Here is a 24492-nt window from a genome sequence, read left to right on the forward strand (position 1 = left end):
ATGTTAAGCCTCTAAAATGTCTGCCTTGTGTTATTAACTAGGCAATGTAGATTTTCAGAAAGGCAATTGCCTCTCAGAGCCCAAATCTAACACACACATAAAAATGTAGAGTTTGGTTGTGCATCTGGAAATAATTGCCCACAGATCAACAGGCTTTTACATGGGATATTGTTCCCGTCTGTAGGGTTTCAAATCATGTCTACTTTAAATTTGGAGTTCCTAGGAAGAAAAAAAAGAAAGAAAAAAGAAGAAGAAAGTAAGAATGACCAGAATATAGTAATTTTGGCATGTAATTTAAAGGACTTTGTCAACTCTGTTCTCAACTTTCTCTCAGTGTCTCAATCGTAAAGCACACAGACACACATATCAAAGAGAAAAATTAATCTCTCTACTGACCTCAGTGTTCATTCACATACCATTTTTTTTGAATTTCCATATGGCTGAGAGGAGGCCTCCAGCCAAACAATGCCCCAAGGAGAACAGTGGCACATGTGGGCCAGGAAAGCGAATGGCTGGGAGTAAAACAAAGTAACCTATGACAAGTTTCTTTTTCAGCAAACAGAAAGTGGTCGAGCAAGTCTCCATACAGCTTCAACCAGAGTACAAGATTTGAGTAAACAGGTGGAGGGGGCAGGGAAGCCATCACCTCAAACAAAAAATAAAAAAATAAAAAATACCAATTTAAACTTAGAGCAATCTTCTTCAAAACTATCCTTGCGTTTTAGCTAACCTGGTAAAATAACAGTATTGTCATCCAAGAAACAAATTATATTTGTCACTTAAGCAGCCCCAAATTACTTTATAACCAAGTCCATCCAATTCACTTTATTTTTAAACTTAAATTTACTCCACAGTAAGCAGTAAAGCTCCTGATCAAACAGCGGCTTTTGGATTATACATTCCTCATCTTCAGCTTTCCTTTTAAAGAACACACACACCCTTTAAAAAAAAAATAGTGTTTTCTCTGCCCTAAACATGTTTCTTACTTGGTTTATTTAATTGGGATTTCTAGAGTTTTGACAATTTAAAACAAACAAACAAAAACCCCAAAACTAGTAAGCCCAACAGAAATGCAATGGGACACAGCAAACACCTATTCCTGATTCCTGGAAAGCCACCATCATACTTAATACCCGAGTTGTTCATCTCTCTGGGGTCATCGACCTCACTCCCGTACACCCACCTCCGAGAGCCCCTGCGCCCACAGTTATCCAACTTCCTGGCCCGAGACCCGCGTCCCCCTCGCAGCAAGAGGGGCCAGCCACTTGCCTGCGGCCGGTCGCAGCAGGAGCTGAGCCCTGGGGCCTCCTCTCCTCCTCCTCCTCCTCCTCCTCGTCCTCCGGTGCAGGGCCCCCTCGCCAACTCAGGCCCGTGGGCACCGGAGGGACGGGCGGGGGCTCGGGGCGTGAAATGCACTTGCTAAACAAAAGGAGGCCCGGGCGGCCGCAGGGCAGCAAGGCGCGGGCGCATGTCCCCGCGGCTCAGCGGCTCCGGGAGGTGGTGGCCGCGCCGGGCCCCGCCCGCAGCTAGGGGAAGCGGCCGCCGCGGCTCACTCTCCTTCAGCCCAGGCGTCCGGGCCAACACTGCCACATGCCAGTGACCCAGACGCTGGGAGAGAAAGAGCAGCCTCCCCGCTGCGGCGGCGGCGGCGGCCGACAAAACCCGGGCTGGAGCCTGGCCCGATCCGCGCGCACCTCTGCCCGCGGGGACGCGCGCACACAAAGCCTGTGCCGCTGCAACTGTACCTCTTGCCCAGCTCGGCCAGCCTCCCCTCTTCCTCAGTCCCCCCTCCCCTCCCGACAGCCGGAACTGGGAGGCTGTGTGATTGATGGCAGCTCTTAATAGCGTGGTCAGCTAGAAAATGCATCTGCAAGCAAGATATTAAAGAGGCAGCGCATCCCCGTGAGTGATCAGCAGTTCACACATCCTAGAGCTGCCTCTGCTTCTGCCAGGAATATTAATGCCAACCCCCTCTGACGTCTAACAAATGCAGACGAAATAACCAACAATCACAGACACGATGAACGTTTGTTTCAAAGATGCACAGGAGAAAGAAGCATTGTTTGGTGTCAAACAACATTTCTGACCCCAATTTTCCTTACAGTTTAAGAATTCTCTGTAAGTCATTTGTCTAAAAAGTCTTCTCCCCGATCTTTTTTCCCCAAGAAAACAAAGATCCATCTGCTAGACAAGGCATGGCTTAAATTGGGCTTGATTGAAATCCATCTAATAAGGAAGCAAAATAAATACACATTCCTTGCCATGTAGCCTTAAAAAAACATAAAACCCACCAGCTACCAGATTCCAGACCTGTCATTAATTCCATTGTTATGTGCATCAAAACAGAATTACCCAAAGTAATTTCAAATTAGTTTCTTCCCCCACCCCCAAACTGGTAAATATCTATCAACTTGCTCAAATATACCAAAATTAAACTACATTTATACCATGTACTTCCTAGTAGTAACCGCCACAATCATTGTGTCCTATTAAATAAGACACTACATAGCAAATTTTAAAAAATACGTTCCTATGGAATACAAATTCAAATTACTAAATTCACTCAGTATCAACCCAAATTTGAAAGTTACAAGCTCAAAATTTAAATGATCACTTTTGGTATCTTTAATATTACACTTTTCAGCCTCCAGGCAAGTTTCATGGAACTCTCAAATAGCTTTATACATGTTACTGGACCTTCCAAGGTCCAATAACTGCTGAATTATTAGGAACCCTTACCACTAGGCAAACATTTAGATTAAGTGATGTGCCCAAAGTTTCTCAACAAGGGAGTGCGGGGCCAGGTATGGAGGAGAAGCACAGTATACCCAGGGATCCTGCCTCTCTGGCACAGATAACCTAACTGACATGCACATTTGCTATTTAAACGTCACTCTGCTGAGTTCTTTCAAAGAAAACTCAAGTTAGTCTCCAGGAGATAGAAATCTCTCTCAAACTACTAGCACAGCACTTGGACTGAGAGCAGGAGCTGATGAAGCATAATGCCTCTGCCACCCGGAAAGGTGGCTGCGACCAACACAGATCAGAGGCGGTCCTCACACCAGTGCAGCTCTGCCCTAAGCTCCCCGTACCACCATTCCTCAGTAAGACCGTCCTGAGGGGACCGAAGCCTTGAAAGTCTACTCAGGGCCAAGTGGCGCTGAGATCACTCCATCCATGTCGGAGATGAAACTGACCCTAAAGCCTAGCTACAAAAGCCACTCCTGTACTGGGGCACACTTCCATTTACCCACCAGCTCTTATCTAGATACATGGCAGGGCCAGAAGCAATAGGGGTTTTTTTTTGTCTGCAGCACTTTAAAAAGGGCTGGTTTACCACAAGTTGGAAAGGGCTGGTGAGAACCACCAAACTGCTTTATTCTAAATTCATACTGTACCTAGTCTCCTGGGATTCCAAATGCTTTGACAGCACTTTATGACACTTACATTCTTTTGTCCTTATCTTGCACCCTCTGCTAATCCATCCACACCCAGCCCCCCACTTTCTAGTTACACCAGTCTTTCAATCTCTCCAAGGTATCAGGATTCCTACCAAAGGCCATGGCCGCTTCTTCCCACTGGAACAGAATTCTCTCCCTGCCACCCCAAACCCCCAACCTCCCCAGCACACAGTTTAAAGCCTACTCCTTCAGACCTCAGGTAAAATATCACTTTGTCAGAGAAGCTTCCCCTGCGGCCCCGTTCTAGGTCAAGTTGCTTTGTTATAATAAGTTCTCAGGGAACTGTGTTCCTTTCCTTGAGAGCATTTATCTCAGTTTGTAATTCATTGGTGTGACTTTCTGATTAATGTCAATAGCCCCCTCTAGAGAGCAAGTTCCATCAGAGGAAGTTCTGTATGTTTGCTCATCATCAAATACCCCGGTTACCAAGCACACATATCTTTGAAATGAATAACTGAATTATTCATTAATAATACTACTCATACTGTTCTACTCATTTGTATATTCTCCACACAGTTGTTGGCACAAAAGAAGCCCCGCTCAAATAAGTAGCACTTATGCAAATAAATTTAAAAATTAAAAGTCTAGGAAAATGAACATTTTTATCCCCACTTTATAGAGATGTAAGTAATTGTGCCTGAGGTAACTTACAAAAACACTGAGACCCAAACCGGGGTCCTATCTGCAAGCTATACTTTTTTTTTTTTAAGAGCCAATGAAGTACAGATGCCATCATTAATACATTCAAGATAAGTTCTTCCTAGTGATGTGGCATTTAAGCAAGACGCAAACAGCAGCAGGTAAACTGGACAGACTACTAAATCCTGTATGCACACAGAGAGCAATATAAACAGAATATAAAACGTTGAAAGGACATTATTATACACTAGTTTGTCTTCAACATTTCTCTGAATGCGAAAGTACTACCAAATTCTCCTGTAAGTGGCAGAAGGGGTATAGTCCTCACCTCTCTTTTACACTGAACTTTTTCTTTATTTTCAGTTATTTCCTCTCTAAAAGACTTCTACTTCCATGACACGGAAGCCTTTGTAAGAACTCTTTTGACCTGAGGACTCCTAGTCATTGGTGACAGACATTCCAAAACTGCCCTCCCCGACTCCTCAAAGTGAAGAATTCATTTTAAACACCATTAATGCGAGCCTGTAAATTAAGGAATCTGTAGATAAGAAAGGGGAGTTCTTACAACAAGAACAATTGCTCAGATGTCCTGCACAAGAGCACAAGAAAAAGCGAGAGAGAAAGCGTTAGATGAATGAAAAAATATTAGATATTCCCCATCCTCACTCCCAAATTATTCCTCACTGTTATTTTCAGCATTTCACATGGCACTGCTTGGTTCCCACATGAGTTCACCCTGGCCTTGTCTATGTCTTATGTCCTGCTTCCTTTTGTCCTAAGTTCCACTCCATGTAAATTCCAGCTCCAGGTTTTATAACACTCTTCATTTATCAAAACAACCCTGTCAAGTTGAGTACCATTAACAGATAATGAGGGGAGACAAAGCACTCCATATTCTACAGGCCTCAGCATGCAGCCAAGTGAGCTGACATCTGACTTTACCCTAACATTTATAATTAAATACAAAGTCTAGTTAAACTAACGTTAAAGCTATGACCGGGAACAGTACACAGGGGAAATGTGAAGTATAAACTTAGCACTAGTTGAATAGGGCTCAGGTTATTCCAGAACCTTAACCTTGAACAACTACCCTGTGTTTCCTCTCTCTGCCACCCCGCTTCTATCACAGCCATAAGACTCTTGGCCACATCTTCTAAAGATAACAGCTTTGGACCACTCTCCAAGACCATCAAAGGGGAAGGAGACTGCAATTTTACATGAAAGTTTAAAAATAACATTCATCTAACAATAACTAGTGAGGTCTGCCAAAACTATAACTATCAAGTTGAGACAACAATATTCCTTCCTACTGCATTATCTAGTAAAATCACTCAAATCAAGAAACTTAGCTCACCTGAGTGTCAATGTGTCAAAAGATTAGCAAAGTCAATCAAGCAAACAATGACCAAACCAAGGGTTGTGTTAGTACTAGCTAGCAGTGTTTGCACACTATCCTAGGATAGGGAGGTTTTGTTTTGTATGACTGTGCAGAATACGGATATGTAATTTTAAGCTAACCATCTACTTCTTTTCCTCTTCCAATTCACAAAATGGCACCACACAACAAAACTTCTAGAGTTTTCAAAAGAAAAAAGAGAAAAATATATAGTTCTTTCCGAAGGCCTTTTGGATTTTTTAGTTATTATATGTTCCTACAGAAAATCCAAACAATCCCATTCAACACGCTGAAGTGTATCTCTCTGTCTTCTAGAACATATGTACACAAACTTACACAAATATTTAAGAACATATATATTCATTCGTCTAGGGGCTCATTCCACTGATTTTTATTTCATGATAATAAAATTCTACTATTCATGCTATATGGCAACTTGCTTCCCTCAATTTACAGCAGGCCATTAACATTCAATTCCTCTTTAGAGCAGAACAAAATTCTATTGTGTGGGAGTACCATAATTAACAAGTCCTTAACTGCTACAACCCACTTCTTTGTGCATCACTGTGCATACGTGTGAGCATCTCTATACTGGAATCTCTAGGTCAATGAATATGCACTTTTTAGTCAAAAAGGCTGAGTCAAACTGCTCTCTAAAAAAAGTGGACCAATGTATATTATAGCACTCTTCCCAACAGCAGGCCCTTTTCCCATACTTGCATTCTGGCGGTCTGTCTGAGTTTTGCATCACACACTCTTCTCCTGGACCTCCTACCGCCCCGGCCATTCTCTATTTCTTTCCGTGACTGCTCCTAAATATACAGGTAGTCAACGTCTGGCCTCTTCTCTTCACACTCTGGTATCTGTCATGAGTGAGAAGATTGAATTCTCAAGCTGCCTCTGTGTTACTACTGATCGATCGCAGGATTTTCTTTTTCTAACCCTCAGCTAGCTTCTTAGCAACAGATTCATGTTTTCAAATGCCCTCTGAGTTCCGCCACAATAGTATTCCACAGACACGCTCAAATCATCCTAAACAAAATCAAAATATTCTCCCCCACATGTCCTGGCTTCCCCAACCCAGTCTCAGGAACTCCTGTTACCCTGGTATAAGAATTAACAGCATGCCCTTCCTTTTTAAGAGAAATCATGACTTACACCCTAAAATGTATGTGAAATCAGAATTAGCACATTAAACATAATATACTTCTCAGCCTTTAGCACTACTGAATGACATACTGTTTAATAATGGCTAACAACCATCTAATCCATACTCTGCAAGTCTTAAGTGCAAATCAAGGTTTACTAATATGAGTTTTTTAAATACCTTTCCTACCTAATTACCTATCCATTCATTTATCACATCACTTTACATTCAGCCATAGTTTCTTTGTAGGTAAAGGTGCTGAAGAACAGAAATATGAAAACTTAAATCAACTAGGACGGTGATGATAATTATACCTACAGAAAAAGACTCACACAGAAAACCACTGACATATATGATGCAATAATTAGGCAAATATTACAAATTACCGAGGATAAGTGAGTTTTTATGTCCTCTAATGCCAGAATCTTAATATTTACTCTTTTATATTTAAGAAAAAAATTGAGTTAATTTCAACCCAGATACTGTTGGAATCTACTTAATATACTCTTTCAAAATAACGAGAAATAAATCAGATTCTAAAAATCAAGGAGGCTAACCTTTAGTAAAACTATGAACAGCACATACCCCAAATTAAATACAGAGATAGGACATTAGGATTACACATTAATTACAACTTTTGTTTTATACTTCCCAACACAGACCCAAGTATATATTTGAATGATAAACTGCTAATAAGTATTTAAGGTGTTATTTCATGAAGTACAAAATTATTGACATTATTAAAATATATTCCTGGAAAGAAAGGGGAAAAAAAACAACCCAGCTTGCAGCACACCAAATCTCGCTTTTCTAAGAACGGAGAGCAGAAGCGCTGGCTCCAGTGTGCACTCACCACAAACTCTTTGACACAGTCAGTCAAAGGTCAGACCTGGAGATTCTAGTTTTTGGAAGTGTGTGGCCCTCTCACACACTTGTAGGATGTAGGATATGAAACAAGCCTTAGAGCAACCTGAGAGAAAACGGCACTCTAAGATAGCATATGCTTTAAACATTTTTAAGGACCTTTTCATCTCTTTTTTTAATTTTTTTCACTTTTGGCTGAATTGGGTCTTCGTTGCCATGAACTAGTTGCCACAAGAGGGGGCTACTCTTCATTGCGGTGCACGGGCTTCTCACTGCGGTGGTTTCTCTTGTTGAGGAGCACAGGCTCTAGGCGCGCGGGCTTAGCAGTTGTGGCTCGCAAGCTTTAGAGCACAGGCTCAGTAGTTGTGGCGCACGGGCTTAGCTGCTCCGCGGCACGTGGGATCTTCCCGGACCAGGGCTCGAACCCGTGTCCCTTGAATTGGCAGGCGGATTCTTAACCACTGCGCCACCAGGGAAGCCCTTTTCACCTCTATTTTAAAAACTCACGAGATCTCAGATTGTACAGATGAAATTACAATGTTCCCTTAGAGTGATACTTTGAGACCGCAAAAATACAGTTAAGAAGAGAAATCTCTCGTTTGGAAAAGTGTTACCAATAAAAAAAAAAGAGTTTTGTGAAAGAAACAGTTCACAGTCTCAGGACCCTGACAGGATGTTTAGAATGGGGCCTGACAATACGTGATAAAATCAGTGTGGAGATCCAGCCAAGTTTATTGGAAGTAATCTTAAGACATCTAAAAACCCTAATTGGAATCACTTTACCAAGAATTTAAAATATCAACCAGGGCTTCCCTGGTGGCGCAGTGGTTGAGAGTCCGCCTGCCGATGCAGGGGACGCGGGTTCGTGCCCCTGTCCGGGAGGATCCCACATGCCGCGGAGCGGCTGGGCCCGTGAGCCATGGCCGCTGGGCCTGCGCGTCCAGAGCCTGTGCTCCGCAACGGGAGAGGCCACAACAGTGAGAGGCCCGCGTAATGCAAAAAAAAAATAAAAATAAAAATAAAAATAAAAATAAAAAAAAATAAAATATCAACCAGATAATGCTTACAAATCCAAAACATAACTTTGCCCTTTTTCTAAAAAAAGTTCTGCCATGTTTTCTCTTGAAAGATGCCTCCAATAAACTAAACTCTTTTAAAATAAAATCACCAACATCTATTTTAGGAAAAATATAAATGTAAATGTTTCAAAACATTAAATAAGTACCATTTGCCAGATTCAACATTGCAGGTAGCATTAAAGATCCAGTAATTTTCTGCTTAAAAACCAATCACTTCTCTCTAAAAAAATGTCAGAAGACTCTAGTTGAATAAATCCACTCAAACGTGCAATACATCAACTAAAACAAAAATAAAAAGCCAGAGTCTCAAGAATGTTTGTCCTAAACAACACAGGATGATTTCTTTTCTTTTCTTTGGAGGAAGGAGACAAACTTGGAATATCCATTTGAGTTTAATTTTAACTGACTAGAAAAAGCAAATATTTGGGCTGCAGGAAACACAACTTAGTACAAAGGAAGACGTGGGCTAACTTCTAACATTTACTTCATTTGATTAATTCTAACAACGAAACCTAAACAATGATCATCCCCTCTAATCTTCAGAGCAAGTTAACTCTACAGTGAAAAATATGAGCGCCCTATCAGCAGACTCTGGTATGTTTAAACGATTATAATGTAAAGCATGTTCATTCTCACCAGTGAAAGGAAACGACTGCCAAATGCTTCCTTTACAAACTCTCCAGAATAGGGCAGGTCCCTTTAATGTGAGATTTTCCTGACACTCCAGTTGTAGCAGACCTTGAACAAACAGAGGCGCATTAAAAGCTGACCTGGTTCTATTATCTTTTATTGAAGGCCTAGCAAAGATCAGACATGAGTCCAGTGCTATTTACATTATTTTGGTGCATTAATCACTTTTATACTCGAGGGCTTTAGAAAAATTCAATAGATTTTTTTTTTAATGGTAATAACCACAGGATGTAACCGTAGCAGTATTGGTCTTTTTCTCAGGAAGGTCAGAAAAGCTTTAAAAACAGAAGTCTTGCTATAAGGTTGAGAAATGTTTGTTTTAACAGTCTAAGGCTTTATGGTTGCAGTTTGCAGTCAGATGTTATGGAGGACTAGAGTTTATTCTTTCCAGCCAAGGATTAACATCCCTGGGGAAAAAGCCAAAAAGGTGCCGAAACAACTAGAAAAGCATATTATCCTAAAATAAAACTTGTTATAGAAGCTGAACTACAAATCTTCCTAGCTAACCCTTTCAACATTACCTGGGAGCTAATTTAGTAAGTGTAGGAGGAGGAACAATTTATCTTTTGTGGTAATTTATAAAGGCTAGAGGAAAACCATAGTAACCAATGCTAAGACAGCCACCAAGCAACAATTAGCAGTTGGGTTAAGAATTGATACTTGCCATTTTATAGGTGTTTTCTATTGACTACCTCATTTTTTATCATACTAAATTAATTACTGTAATCAAATATAAGAAAGAACATATTTCTTAAATGCAAATTCTTGCTAAAAAACCAAATCAGTGCAGATTAACTGAAAAAACTTTTTATCCCCCAACAAAATGGTTGGTGTCTGTTTTTAAAGACATTGGTTTGTTTTTTTTTCAATTCTACTAGATTGCAAAAGAAATTCCTAACATATCCAGCAACAAAGATATTTTATTTCAAAAAAATCCAATTTCATTATTTTCTTCTTTATTTAGCCTTTGTGTATACAGACAATAAAAAAGAATGGCTTTATCAACACAATAAGCTGCACATATTAAAGTGAAAAAAAAGAACAGCTTTATCATTTGTGGACTCTCATAATGGAATTAATTGATTCAAAATGTTGCCAGTTTCTGCTGTACAGCAAGGTAAATCAGTTACACATATACATATATCCAGTATTTTTTAAATTATTTTCCCATATAGGTCATTACAGAGTATTGAGAAGAGTTCCCTGTGAAATACATTAAGTCCTTATCAGTTACCTGTTTTATATATAGCAGTGTGTACGCATCAATCCCAACCTTCCAATTTATCTCTCTCCCCCCGCCCTGGAATTAAATGTTATATTATGAAAACTTTAAGGCAAAAATCCAAATATTATTATATGTATCTTGTCAATTTAAAATCCATTTGGCTTCTACAAGGCACTGCTTGGAAAATCATAATGTCAAGATAAAGTGCTTTAAAATATGAACATAAAGGGCTATTAACACAAAAGTTTGTCATTTACCCTGAGGTGTGTCAAGAAGGGAAATAAACCAAAATGATTTTCTACTTGACAGTTATAGCTACCTTAACATTTTTAATGTTTACCTCCACAATATTCCTACAGGGGACTGAACTACCTTCATTTAACATATGGGACTAAAATGACATTCCTTCAACCAACTAGGTGTCCTCTTTATCTTTCAAAAGACATTGCTTTAATAACAACTAACCCTAAAAGAGTCCTGCTGGTTTTCAGTTTAATGTACACTGTATAATGATTAGGCTTTTTTCCTGAAAATTAGAAAACAATAAAGCAATGCCTTCAAAGTTTTGAGGAAAAATAGTATCCAACCTAAAATTCTATATCCAGCCAAACTATGAATCAAGTATGAGTATAAAATAAAGACATTTTCAGACATACACAGCCTCAAAACATTTACTTCCCATGCACTGTTTCTTAGGAAGTTATTCCACAAATGAAAAGGAACCAAAGAAAACCCTGCAAAAACTGACCTCTAAGATGATATCCAGAGTGACACAAAAGGGAAGACCCCTTCCACCAACTAGGTGGCAGGTCTAGACATTAAATCAAGAGGAGGGGTTCCAGAAGGGATACCACCAAGAGTGATTTATAGATTTCCTAATATTTTCCACTATATTGAGAGGAGTTTCATACAGTTCTGCTGAAAACTATGAGGCTGATTTCAAGATAAGAATATACAAAACTAAGCAAAGGAACAAACAAAGGGGCGGGAGGGGCGGGGAGCTGGGTTAGAAATGAATTATTAACTCTAGGAAAGAAAATGAAGAAGTTGTACAAGAAGGGAAATTAAATCATAATACAATAGGTGCTTCAGCTATAACAATATATATGTTGTCACAGTAACAGAAATATTCTATATTGATTTAATCACAAACTGTGATATAACTACATTAGGAAGATGGAGGAGGAGAAAGTAGGTGATATAAAAAGGATAAATCCTCATCTCTCATTGGGCAAAGTCAGCAAATAATGTCTACAATATAAAATAAAAACATAAGCATGCTCTTTATCAACATAGAGGTAACAAAAGAAATGGTTCAGGTCCAAAAGTTAAAATGGGTTCTCTGGGGAGTGAGACCCAAGGATGGAAGAGGAAACTATTAAAAAGATAAATAAATAAACCTTGTAACACATTTGATTCATTAAGTCCATGTACATATATTACCTAAATTTAAAGTAAATATTAACAAAGATGTTGCTGAAAAGACCTTGGCTACTTGTTTAAGAAATTCGCTGACACATACCATTAGCATTTTACAGTGTGCTCTGGTCACCTGGTGAACAGAGGGAGGGAGGGAAAGAAATCTAGGCAAAGAAGCTAGAAGCTAGATTTTAAGACACAGGGACCAGAACTGAAATTTATTTTTCTTCATACAGAAAGTTGTACTACATTTTGCCACCTGCTGGCAAGATTTTTGAAATTTAGCCACTCCATTTAAAAAACAACTCACAGTTTTGTCTTTTTTAAAAGAAAAAACACGAACAATCCCAAGAAATGGAAAAAGAAATGATACGGCAACCAAATTCAATCACTATAATTTCAGTATACATAAATGAGAAACATATCACTAACTATATAGTATCAGATTTTAAAAGATAAATGCTATAAAAGCAGAAGTACAAATACATTATCTAGCCTCAAAAAACTTAGCATAATTTTCTAAACAATGTCTTAGCACTTTACCCATTTGTTTATTCAAAGATATGTTCCAAAATCAGTTAAAAGTTTTTTAAAAAGAAAATAAGATTGATAAAATAAAGGAAAATAGAGGATGTTTTCAAATACTAGTTAGAGGTAAAACTGCAAGCTTATCAGTATCTCCCAAACGCCATGCTTTATCTTTTATTGAGAACAGTGCTGAATTTTAATACCATTCTTTTGTCAATAAAAAGTGTTCACGGGCCTCCCTGGTGGCGCAGTGGTTGAGAGTCCGCCTGCCGATGCAGGGGATACGGGTTCGTGCCCCGGTCCGGGAAGATCCCATATGCCGCGGAGCGGCTGGGCCCGTGAGCCATGGCCGCTGAGCCTGTGCGTCCAGAGCCTGTGCTCCGCAACGGGAGAGGCCACAACAGTGAGAGGCCCGCGTACAGCAAAAAAAAAAAAAAAAAAAAAAAAAAAAAAGTGTTCACATACACTTCACAAGTTCATTAATAAACCTCTAAGAAGACCTAAATTAAAACTTGGCAAGCAGTTTCTCATGAAACAAAATTTGCTTCTGGTTTGTTGGAACTAAATGTGCCAAGAGGCAAATTAAGATGTGGGAACACACTTTAAAGGTTATGCTTTGGAAGTATTCAATGACTCAAACAGAGGTATCATTAGGCAGCAGCAAAACAAATACTAGGTACCTATTTCGTTTGCAATCTGTTAAGTTTCAGATGAATAATTTTACAATGACCACCAAGAGCTATTAGGATAAACTTTAAAAGGAGACGGACAGGGCTTCCCTGGTGGCGCAGTGGTTGGGAGTCCGCCTGCCGATGCGGGGGATGCGGGTTCGTGCCCCGGTCCGGGAAGATCCCACATGCCGCGGAGCGGCTGGGCCCGTGAGCCATGGCCGCTGGGCCTGCGCGTCCGGAGCCTGTGCTCCGCAACGGGAGAGGCCACAGCAGTGAGAGGCCCGCGTACCGCAAAAAAAATAAAAATAAATAAAAATAATAAAAATAAAAGGAGACGGACATACACTCCCTAGATTTCCATTAGAGAACTGGAGGGAAACCAGAACGGATCCCACTTTCAGCATTAAAAGCAAAGGAGGCCAGTCACTCACGTAGAACCTGCCACTGTGCCGACTACACTGTGTGTGTTTAGCGTCCCTGGGAATGCTGACATGTGCACTTCAAGTGTGTGAGTTAAGAGTCAATGAAGTAGTGGGAAAGGGCTTGCAGCAAAAACTTAAACTAAAAATAAACCATTTACAGGAGAGCAGTACAAAAATAAAGCTGGTTAAACTATAATCAAACCTGTATTTCCAGTTTCAATACAGTTGTTCAGAGTAGTTAACACACAAGACCATAAGCACATCCAATTTCAAGTATGAAACATCTGTTTTACTAATACTATCCTTGCTATATCCTCCATTTCTTTGCTCGGAGAAAGAGAACGTGAGAATACGAACAAGAGCAGGTATGGCGCGTGAAAGAAAAAGAAGTGAGTTTACTTTAGGGAATACTGGGCCTTTCACATAAATTCCTAAAATAATAAATTCTAAAGCCATTAGATTTCTACAACTTTACTGATTTTCTTAAGAAATAAGGTCAGATGAGAATGCAGTTTCTCCCTCTGCTGTTTTTTAGTCCCCACCAGCTGACGCAGTGTGCTTATTTCCACACTGAAGAGTGGCAAAATTCCGAAAATCAAGCAAACGAGATAGGCAAAAGCAGAAATGTATTATAGGTCATGAGAAAAAAGCAATGGTGGAAGCCAATGACCTCTGACCTCCAGCAAGGCACTAAGTCAGTCGAAATTTTTTCAGTTCTGGGACTAAAACCGTTGTTTCATTTCACCAACGGTGAGGTGTAATTCTGTGTATTTTTCCAGATGATTTTAGTGGTAAGTGATGCTCTCTTCTGCTCCTCTGAAAGCAGGCGACAATGTTTCATCCCCAGCTCTGGACGGAGCTTCCCAGTCTTTGGGAAATTTAGTCTAATGGTGAAAGGCGCCAGCTCTGGAGCCAGATGTCCAGCAGCATCCCTGCTCTACCATTTACTCACAGGGTATTCTTGGGCAAGTATCCACATGCTCATTTATAAAATGTGATTAATAACAGTACCTACTGCATAAGGTTATCACGACGATGAATGAAATGATTCAAGTAAAGCCCTGAGCAGAGTGCTGGGCCCACAAGAAATGGTCTAATGAACACTAGGTACTATTAGCATTGTGATCATGGACTCATCTTAAGAAACCGATTAAAACAATCAGCCTGGGCCTAAATCGCCCCATCAGTGAGGTCAGCAATTCACTATTTGTTTACAAAGAACATTACTCGGTAAAAGCCAGGAGTGGGAGGCAGGAAAATCACCATTTCTTTTCATTCTTGTTACGGCCACTGCTGCGTTATTTATTTGAGCAGAGGAGGAGTGTCTGGACAGACGCTCAGCTGGGTCCTGCAAGCAAAGCATCTATGACAACAAGCAGGGCCTATCTCAGGGCAAGCCCATTCCCTGCCTCCTCCCTCCCTTCACCACTTGTCCCCACAGATGGAGGGCAGTGGCCGTACAATGTCAAAATGCTACTGTCTAAGCATCTGGCCATAGGTTTTAATGAAATTAAGTGATCTGACTCTCTTTGTTCCCAATTTATGTCCTTAAGGTATGATTAAATATTCAAAGAAGCCCAAGGTGTATTACAGGCAAAGGCAGGGAAGTGGGGGAGGATAGATACATTTCCAATAGGCACTCTTCTACATATTTACCAAAGCAGAACTAATGAAATTATTAAAATAACAGCAATTTACGTAACATAAACACAGAGGAACAAATGATGGAGATGTGCCATTTGCTTTAAGCTAGAGAAAAGACATGTGTCTATCAAAGAAAGGGTTTCTATAGAGTCACAAGCACTGTATTTAAATAATTTTGTGTTTCCTCTGGACTAGTAAAAGCAGGCCTATCTAGAGTTAATGGATTAAAAACTCACAAATTTTTTAAACACTTAAAATAACTTATTTAAATGTTTACCCTTTGGGGGGGGCACATTTAACTAGCCATAGACTAAGTTTTGTTTTTTTTAAAAAAATGAGATGGGATTTCCCTGGTGGCGCAGTGGTTAAGAATCCGCCTGCCAATGTGGGGGACGCGGGTTCGAGCCCTGGTCCGGGAAGATCCCACATGCTGCGGAGCAGCTAAGCCCATGTGCCACAACTGCTGAGCAACCCCCGCTTGCCACAACTAGAGAAAGCCCGCACACAGCAATGAAGACCCAATGCAGCCAAAAATAAAATAAATAAAAATAAATAATTTTTTAAAAATGAGATCAATGTATTTCCAGTAAGCAATTTCCACCCCTATATACTCTCATAAAGAGATGTTGCTCTTTTTCTATTTACAGTGCTAGGTATACAGTGAGTTTTTAACAAATAAATACTTACGGACTAATCAGTTGCTTGAAGGTAACCCAGACTACGATTTGCCCAAGGCATGGAAAGTACAGAGTGAGGTAGGGGGAAAGGAACTAAGGGTTGGCGAATGTGTGTGGAAAAGTACTTTCCTTTGTGGTTAATAGACTGCCCGAGAAAAAATATGCATTTGAAAATTTTCTATCAGATCTTTCTCCAAGAGCAGCCTATTATTAATCTCATTCTTTAAAAACAAATAAAAACAAATACCGTATGCTAACACATATATATGGAATTAAAAAACAAAAAAGGTTCTGAAGAACCCAGGGGCAGGACAGGAATAAAGACGCAGACAGAGAATAGACTTGAGGACACTGGGAGGGGAAGGGTAAGCTGGGAAGAAGTGAGAGAGTGGCATGGACATATATACACTACCAAATGTAAAACAGATAGCTAGTGGGAAGCAGCCGCATAGCACAGGGAGATCAGCTCGGTTCTTTGTGACCACCTAGAGGGGTGGGATAGGGAGGGTGGGAGGGAGACGCAATAGGGAGGGGATATGGGGATGTATGTATACATATAGCTGATTCACTTTGTTATACAGCAGAAACTAACACACCATTGTAAAGCAATTATACTCCAAAAGAGATGTTAAGAAAAAAACAAATAAAAAATAAAACAGTAATCTTGATTTTATAAATGTTCCTCCTCATGTCAAAGCCCATCCTACATACATGTTTGATAAACAAGTTCCAGGTTTATGACAGTTCCTACATGTTAAGCCTTTTACATTTAGACTCATCGCTTTCAGAGGCATTGATTTTGAAGTGCCTCCACGCCCACAGAGTTAATCACAACTTAATGCCACCTCTCTACCCACCACAGAATTCTACTGCTACAATTCTCACAGGTTTAAAATTATTTTCTTATATATCGGTCTCCACTGCTACCTGGAACTACTTCAAGGCGCACAGACGTTTTATTCACTTTTGTATTTCCAATTTTCCTAAATAATTTATTCATTCATTAAAAGAAAACTACTGAGCCTACTATGTGTCAGATGCTTTAGTCATTCAAAAATGTATTGAACTGGTGCTGCTCTAATAAGCATTTGGAACACATCTGTGAACAAATCACTAAGAGAGTCCTGGCCTCACGGATCTCACATTCTGCAGGGGGAAACACAATAACCAACAGATATAATACAGTATATCCAAAGTGCTAAGGAAAAAGAAAAGAGCGGAGCAAGATAAGGAGGATCAAGAGTGTACAAGGGGTTGGGCGCCAGCCCTACTTGGGGGGGGCGGGGAGGGCGCGGACAACTAGTAATGAGGTCAGAGAGGACCTCATAGGCCATTATAGGAGTCGGGGTTTTGTTTGTTTGTTTTGGCCGCACTGCAGGGCCTGTGGGATCTTAGTTCCCAGACCAGGGTTGACCAGGGATCACACCCGTGCCCCCTGCAGTACAAGCACCGAGTCCTAACCATGGACCGCCGGGGAAGTCCCTGTGTTATTCGCACATCCCAAAATATGTATAATTGCACATGAAATGTATCTAGGCACCTCTAAAATTTTCAAGCAAGACTTGTGGTGTCTCTCCTCACCCCAGTGGACCATCTCGCATGTCTTGCTCCTTGGAGAAGCAGTCCCCCCACTCTGAAGACCACTACCCTAGGCTATCGCAGCTCAGACAGTTAACAGTATATTCTCGTAACTGGGAGCAGTGCTTCCTAAGCCCCTCAACACAGCCTGCAACTTCTCTGCAGGCCTTACAGAAAACCCCAGGTTGTCGGAGGGTTGAACTCGAACGGTTTTGAGGTTTTGTTTTTGTTTTCGTTTCCCTATCCAAGAGTTGCTTAAAACCTCTTCTACCGGGTAGGAAAGAGGCACCTGACCTGGGCCAGTGAGATTTGAAAAGTTGCTCCCACACCTGCTTTCCTTCTGCTGGAAGAGTTGCTGGCCTCTATTAGAAAGTTTAATCACATTCTGGCAAATATGCTGTCCTTTCTGACTGTTATTTAAACATGTGAAATGGGTCTCTCAGTGCTAGTTAATATCAAAACTCAAAACTAAACCATCTTATTAATGCAAAATCCTCCTCTCTGTCTCAGTAGCCATGATATGGAGCTGGAGAGTCACCTAGTACTAAATGATCATAAACAGCTCTGTATCTCACGTTGAGGAGTTTACTTTTATAAATACATTCTTATAAATGCATTTTTAAAGTTTGTTTTGTTTCTATTGTATTTATTTCTATAGTCACCTTCTCCTTATGGCAAGCAATGCAGGCTTTTTAATTTTAGTAGTGACATAAAACTTCATTCTAAAGCAAATGCATTTTCAAAACTAAACTCAAAATGCATTAAAGACCTAAATGTACGACCAGACACTATAAAACTCATAGAGGAAAACATAGGAAGAACACTCTTTGACATAAATCACAGCAAGATCTTTTTTGATCCACCTCCTAGAATAATGGAAATAAAAACAAAATAAATGGATGCTTTTGCACAGCAAAGGAAACTATAAACAAGACGAAAAGGAAACCCTCAGAATGGGAGAAAATATTTGCAAACGAATCAATGGACAAAAGATTAATCGCCAAAATATATAAACAGCTCATGCAGCCCAATATTAAAAAAACAAACAACCGAATCCAAATATGGGCAGAAGACCTAAACAGACATTTCTCCAAAGAAGATATACAGGGCTTCCCTGGTGGCGCAGTGGTTGAGAGTCCGCCTGCCGATGCAGGGGACACGGGTTCGTGCCCCGGTCCGGGAGGATCCCACATGCCGCGGAGCGGCTGGGCCTGTGAGCCATGGCCGCTGAGCCTGCGCATCCGGAGCCTGTGCTCCGCAGCGGGAGAGGCCACAACAGTGAGAGGCCCACGTAATGCAAAAAAAAAAAAAGAAGATATACAGATGGCCAAGAGGCACATGAAAAGCTGTTCAACATCACTAATTATTAGAGAAATGCAAATCAAAACTACAATGAGGTTATCACCTCACATCGGTGAGAATGGGCATCATCAGAAAATCTACAAACAACAAATGCTGGAGAGGGTGTGGAGAAAAGGGAACCCTCTTGCACTGTTGGTGGGAATGTAAATTGATACAGCCACTATGAAGAACAGTATGGAGGTTCCTTAAAAAACTAAAATTAGAATTACCATATGACCCAGCAATCCCACTACTGAGCATATACCCAGAGAAAACCATAATTCAAAAAGACACATGCACCCCAATGTTCATTGCAGCACTATTTACAATAGCCAGGTCATGGAAGCAACCTAAATGTCCATCGACAGACAAATGGATAAAGAAGCTGTGGTACATATACACAATGGAATATTATTCAGCCATAAAAAGGAAAGAAATTGGGTCACTTGTAGAAATTGTCATACAGAGTGAAGTAAGTCAGAAAGAGAAAAACCAATATCGTATATTAACGCATATATGTGGAATCTAGAAAAATGGTACAGGTGAACTGGTTTGCAAGGCAGAAAAAGAGACAGATGTAGAGAACAAACATATGGACACCAAGGTGGGAAAGCGGCGGGGGGCGGGGGGGAGATGAATTGGGAGATTGGGACTGACATATACACACTAATATGTATAAAATAGATAACTAATAAGAACCTGCTGTATAAAATAAATAAATAAAATAAAATTCAAAATTCGGAAAAATAAATAAATAAAGCAAATGTGTTTTAAGTGCACAAGTTAGAACTTTTAAAACATTAAATGACAGAGCCAGTGGTGTGTAGAGAACTAACAGAAATCACGAAGAGGTACAGAGTGAACGACAGACACTGAGGGAAACGCTGCGGCACAAAGCACTGAAGTGTGGGCGTCACGAGACCAAAGCTGTGTGCCCACCTCATTCTCCGTCTACGTTCCCAGCACAGTGCCTGGCACAGTATTCTGTAAATAGCTGCTGAATAAATGAAAGTGGTGAAGCCAGAATTTGAACCTGTATCTCTCTGGCTCTCAAGTTCACTTCCTACCCTTTTCACTACCAATCAGTCTCAATCTTGGCTGCCAGGAGCTGTGGAGTGTTTTTAAAATTTAGAAAACTCCTCAGGTGATTCTAATGTGCACCAATGGGTGCCATAACACTGTCCCATACAGCACTGCCTTCTTAATTAAACGAACAACCACAGTCTGGAGTGATCAGTGTTATTCTGGGGCAAGTACAGTACCTAGAGCCAGGCAACTTAACCTATTCTGAAAGCCCTTGGAACAATTAACTGAGACTTGAAAGAATGAGAAGAAATTAGCCGAAGTGTACATTCTAGCCAGAGGGAATAGCAGGTGCAAAGGCCCAGAGTTAAGAAAATATATGATAAACTTTAAAATTCACATTCTTTATGGAAAAGAATATATATGTGTATGTATAACTGAATCACTTTGCTGTATAGCAGAAACCAACATGACATAGTAAATACACTTTTTTAAAAATTCACATTCTTCCTTTCTCTCCCACCTAGGGGTGACCAACTGTCCCAGGACTGTCCCAGGACTGAGAGGGTCTCAGGACATAGGACCTCCCATTTTATTTTCATTTATTTATTTATTTATTCATTCATTCATTCATTCATTTATGGTTGGGTCTTCGTTGCTGTGCATGGGCTTTCTCTCGTTTTCTAGTTGCAGCGAGCAGGGGCTACTCTTTGTTGTGGTGCGTGGGCTCCTCATTGCGGTGACTTCTCTTGTTGCGGAGCACAGGCTCTAGGCACATGGGCTCAGTAGTTGTGTCTCACGGGCTCTAGAGCGCAGGCTCAGTAGTTGTGGCATACAGGCTTAGTTGCTCTGCAGCATGTGGGAACTTCCAGGACCAGGGCTCGAACCCGTGTCCCTTGCATTGGCAGGAGGATTCTTAACCACTGTGCCACCAGGGAAGCCCTGGATTTCCCATTTTAAAACCAGAAAAGCCCCAGGGACAAAGTGGTCATCCCACCATTCTACTCTGACCAGGGAAAAAAGAACTGCTAATATGATCAGTCAGATTCTAGGACCCTGATGACACCGCATTTACTAATGGGTGGGATGATCATTCCATATTAAAAGGGGCTCATTCTCTTTGGCACATACTATTTTTATAAAGCAGGATTCCTAAGGCATGACATGCTAAGGTTGTTGCCATCTTGCATTCTACCCCAACCCCACTGGGTGCTGTGAAAGCCATCAAAAGGCTTTAAGCAAGGGAGTGAAAATTAGATTTGATACTATCAGATATGATAAGATTTCAGGATCAACAGGACTAGATGATGATTAAATGGGGGGAGGGGGGATCAGAGAAAGAAGTAAAAACATGACTACGTTTCATACGTGGCATAAAACACAGGCTGTTTCCAATTTATAACCTCAGTATGATCCACAAGTTCACCTGTGGGTTCATAAATTAAATTTCAGATTTCCAAAGAAACAATTTTATAAATTATAGTTATATTTCTAGGATAGGTCACTAACCTACTAAATCCCTTAAGAAGTTGACATATATTTTTCCAATAAAAAGTTTTAGAAAACAATGCTTCTGAATACCTGTAAAAGTCTTGAAGTGAATTAAGAATCATTTTCTATTTATTTTGAATGTTGGCATTTGAGGCAAAAACATTTTTAATTGGCAAAGGAGGAGATACCTGCAGAGAGTTTAAATGAGTCTTCTGGGTATTTTCAAGGGTTGTGAAGAAGTTCTTTCTGACATTGGCTTTTACTTATTTATTTAAGGCTGGGCTGGGTCTTCGTTGCTGCGCGCAGGCTTTCTCTAGTTGTGGCGAGCGGGGTTACTCTTCGTTGCAGTACGTGGGCTTCTCATTGCGGTGGCTTCTCTTGCTGCGGAGCACGGGCTCTAGGCGCGTGGGCTTCAGTAGTTGTGGCACGTGGGCTCAGTAGACGTCGCTCACGAGCTTAGTTGCTCCGCGGCATGTGGGATCTTCCCGGAACAGGGCTGGAACCCGCGTCGCCTGCACTGGCAGGCGGATTCTTAACCACTGCGCCACCAGGGAAGCCCTGCCTTTTACTTTTTAAACGTACAGCTTTTCTCTTCCTTAGCGCAGATATTACTAGTTCCACTTTCTATACTTAACCTACCATAATCAGGGTCCATTTTTGGAAAGAAATATTTTCCTGAGATAACCAAGGTAAACTTAAGAGAGACGGCAGAAAGGATGGACACTAAACACCGCCTGAGGTAGAATAAAATGGGTAAGAAAAGACTGAGGAAAAGGGAGCTGGTAAGACAATGTGTGCCAAGCCCAGTACGGGTCAAAGACAAGGAGCAGGGGAAGAGAGCTCTCCCTGGGACACAGCCAGAGGACAGAAATGACAGAAGGACCATGCTGAAAGACACCACTACTCAACTGCGAGCAGCTAAGAGGGAAAGAAGAAGGGGCCGACCAATTCTAAGCCCCTTACTTAAGTCTCAACCATCTTTATTTCCTGAGGTCCACCCCAGCCTCAGGACAATTTCCCACTTACTCTAAGGGAGAGCCAACTTGATAGGCGTTCAACTACTGTTGTCAAATGCTGTCTAATGGCCTCAGGTAATTCCAGATCCAGCACATTCAGTTGTCTCAGCTTCTTATCTTTCTGTGGTACTTTAGTCAGGTTTCTGCCTGACTAAAATCCACCCACATGTTATGATCTTAAGGCTATCATAATATTGGGTGCAAATGCCTACAGAAAAAGAGAAGAATTCTAGAGTGAGAAAGGGACTCGAATTATACAGAGCAGATCCAGCCCTCTGGACATCCATATCGAAATAAGTCCGTTCCAAAGCGCTTTTGTGTGTTTTAACTTAATTGACTAAATGAACTGTATGATAATAGACAATCTCATGGTTCAAATACAAATCAAAAAAATTCTTTTGAGGTACAACTTTCTCACCCACGCTTCTTGAAAGTGACGGAAAGGAAGCGGATTCCACAATTCAGTATGGAAACCATCAACCCTCTCAAAAGGGGTACTTCATACTTCCCATCTTCAGGGACTCGGTACTGCCAAAAATGCAAACGGCACGCATCTGCATACATCTGCCCATTAGTTGGTACACTGTAGTCTTTCTTACAATTGAGCTATTTAAAGCAAAACAAAACCAAAAAAACCTCCTATAAATGTAGGGAGTACTCTACTAAATAAGAAAGTTTAGCAAATGGAAAACACTAATATTTACTCTTTTTTCCCTCCTTCTTAAAAAGGTGGGCCACAGAACTTAACCACCTGGCTTGTCCCTCAACCACTGAGTACTTCTTAAACACCCCCTTAGATACTGCAGAATGAAATAAAACCCTGGGGCAAGGGATAGTCTGAGCCAGTCTTTGCTTTGACTAAGAAGCCATGGTGCTCAGCATAGCCCCAAGACAAGTAGAGTCCCCCGCCCCACCTTCTCTGTGCCTTCTAGGTAATGACTAGACTGCCATCAGGCAAGACACAAAGACCTAGGCTCTGGCCCATCAATCGGTGGGTCCAGGAGACTAGCAGCTACTACTGGTCTAGTACTGGAAACTCCTGATTACAGGTCACAGCCGTAGTCCCTGGTCTGGGAACTTGGCTAGCTTTGGGTACAAAGGCACTGATGTATCAAATTTGAATGGATTTAGCCAACTTCATCCAAATGAACTACTTCTAGAGTCATCCTATCCTGCCTGGGAGACTCCATTAACATCCAGATCATGACAAGATGTTAGCATGAGCTTGCCTCGCTAAATGACACAGATGCAGCAGTCAGAGAACTGGCTAATTGGGAAACTTTTCCCTCAGGAAATCTTCAAAGCCCATCCTTAATTCAGCCAGGAGTGCTACACAATGGCAGAGATGAAGGTATTTCTGTTAAAGGAGGCCTTGCCAAAAAAGGCAACTGACAAAATTCTCCATTAAAACAATACTTCCTTAACATGATTTAAAAACTACATTTCAAGCCAATATTCACCATCATTATGAATGTGAAATATTAGAGGAATTCTGAATAAAGCAAGGATGTATACTATTGCCATCTTTATTTAACATTATTTTTGGAAGTTCCAGTTAACTGAAGTAAGACAAGAAAAAGAAAGAGGTTAAAAAAACAAGAGACAATTATTATCTGTAAACAATATGACTGCCTATCTGGGAACAATCTAAGATAATAAACTAGAAAAGTATCAGAACTAATAAGAGTTTAGTAATGTTATTATGCAATAAATAAAAATCAGCACATCTATTAGAAATTAGGGAGAGGGGTTTACAATACAAACAGTATTCTTAGGAATAAATTTAACAGGAAACACATAGGATGTTATAAACAAACCTATTGTATTTGCCTTATAAAAATTTTATGTGTGTGTATACACACACACACAGTTCATTGAGGGCTTGAATAAATAGAGAAAGACAATGTTTCTACAAGAAAAAGTCTTCTGCCTTACTCCTCAAATTAATTAAAACTACTTCCATCAAAATCTCAATATATTTTGATTTCATTGGTTCATTTTTGGAAGTTGAGGGGGCTGGCGTAGAAAACTGAAAAAATGGTTTTAAGTTCTTGGTTCAGCCTTTGGCCTCAAGCATCAGTTATGCCCAGTAAGAGAGGCCCTTGGTCCATGTAACTTTTTGACAGCACTTTCCCTGCAGGCCCATCTTCCCTGCCATCATCTGGCTTTCCATGAGAACCC

At 40.7% G+C, this 24492-nt stretch overlaps 1 protein-coding gene across 5 annotated transcripts in view; it reads right to left on the bottom strand.

The window, feature by feature from the left end:
• RERE (arginine-glutamic acid dipeptide repeats) overlaps positions 1 to 24492 on the bottom strand; it is a 432591-nt gene that overhangs the window by 301420 nt on the left and 106679 nt on the right. The window contains exon 2 of one of the 5 annotated variants that reach the window (XM_082612295.1): positions 9223 to 9324. The exons of 3 other annotated variants lie outside the window; for them this stretch is intronic. The gene's annotated coding sequence lies outside the window, so the exon portion shown is untranslated. Of the gene's footprint in view, positions 1 to 1269; positions 1713 to 9222; positions 9325 to 24492 lie in introns of those variants that run through there. One more of the 5 variants, XM_082612294.1, reaches the window with a different exon arrangement.

The sequence above is a fragment of the Mesoplodon mirus genome (genome assembly GCF_964341445.2).
Source record: "Mesoplodon mirus genome assembly, chromosome: 3".
Taxonomy (NCBI): domain Eukaryota; kingdom Metazoa; phylum Chordata; class Mammalia; order Artiodactyla; family Ziphiidae; genus Mesoplodon; species Mesoplodon mirus.